The sequence below is a fragment of the Carcharhinus amblyrhynchos genome, chromosome 33, assembly GCF_965287045.1.
Source record: "Carcharhinus amblyrhynchos chromosome 33, sCarAmb.v2.hapA, whole genome shotgun sequence".
Taxonomy (NCBI): domain Eukaryota; kingdom Metazoa; phylum Chordata; class Chondrichthyes; order Carcharhiniformes; family Carcharhinidae; genus Carcharhinus; species Carcharhinus amblyrhynchos.
Window position 1 is genome coordinate 19875356 of NC_137356.1, and position 1674 is coordinate 19877029.

Consider the following 1674-nt stretch of genomic DNA (forward strand, 5'->3'; position numbering starts at 1 on the left):
TTTCTCGGTGCAATATTTCTTTCTCAGATTCTTACCACAAATAGCCACAAATCGATCAAAGGTGAACGCGACAGTGAACCAGACGGAACAGTCAGTGGCTGCATGAAGCAGCACACCATGGATATTACACACTGGGACATCGTCCAGGAAAGTAAACTGTTCCCAAAAAACAATTGGAATCTGTCTCAATACCACATCCAAGATGATTACCAGTAGATCTGCCGTCGCCATGGCCACGAGGTAACGCGTGACACATTTGGAGAGACCGCACTTCCCCTGAGCTAGGACCACGATCATCACTGAGTTCACTGTGTGGATGGGGAATAAATAGGAAAATTGTCCATCATTATGCAAGCAAGCCTATCAGATTCATTCAGGACATTGAGGTTTTGAAATGTATTTTTGGTTGGGTAAAATAGTTGGGTGTTAAGGAGTGATTTTTCAAATGGTGAAGTGAGGTTGAGCAGTAGAGAGGTTCAGGGAGGGAAGTCCACAGCTCGATGGTCTGGACACTCACAGTTTGATTCAAGTGTTGCTTCCTGTCACGGTTGAGGTGTGACAGAAACTATCTATACAGATATTTATTCATCAGCTGGGATACTTTATAAAGACAATTAGAACATATAGAACATAGAACATTACAGCGCAGAACAGGCCCTTCAGCCCACGATGTTGTGCCGACCAGTTTTCTTAAAAAAAACACTGACCCACTAATCTAAACCAATCCCTTTTCATCCATAAACCTATCCATAGATCTCTTAAACGAGTTTTTTTTTTCAGTTCTTTTCAAAATGGACTTTAGCCAACCTGAGAAAAGAATCTGCAGCTGGTCACCTGATGCCTTGCCTGAGTTTCAACATAACGATGGCTACACGGACACTCAGCCTGATCCAAGCACCTTCAAACATAGACAATTCTTCACAGGTCGCAATCTCCCAGAATGGTGCAAATGGCCACAACATTAGTGACTCCAACCGGTTTGGAAAAGAGAGCCTGTTTACTGACTCGTGACCAGTGTCTCCGACAGCAAAGAACTCCTGACTCAATTAAACCTCAAGATTCCAGTCACCCTGCGTCCAACATTGAGCAGCTCCATCAAATGACCACCTCTGAAAGATGCTGTTGTGTTGTTTGTTGGAACTGAATTCCAGCAATTCCTGTCTTATCTGGAATATGAGCAGAACTCCAGGCAATGGCCTGTGCTGTCTATCACCAAGCTGGTGGCAGCAGAGGGAACTCCAACCCTTTTCAAACCTGCTGACTGCTGGAATATTCAAACTCAGACCTACAGAATTACTCATTCTATGTACCTTCTTCCGTCATGGAGGATGGAAGACAAAGAATTCAACAACCAGTCAACCTCCCCTCAGAAGGAACATTCCTGTTGACTCACGATTCCCGACTCTGGACACGTACAAAACCCGTCCTTGTATTTCACTCTGGCTGTGTCCTGAACCCGCTTTCTCTTTCCCGATCCCCCATTGATTGTGTGAGTGTAAGAAGAGGTAAATGTTGTGAAACCTCTCCCTCGTATGTTTGTGGAAAATTAAACCATGCTTTATATTTTAATCTCAGCTGGAGATTTCTGTGCAAGTGGTGAGCAGAGGAATGTTTCCAAATTTGTGTTTGCAACTGAAGTCAACAGCTTCAGTCTTCTCAAAACTTAAACAAAAA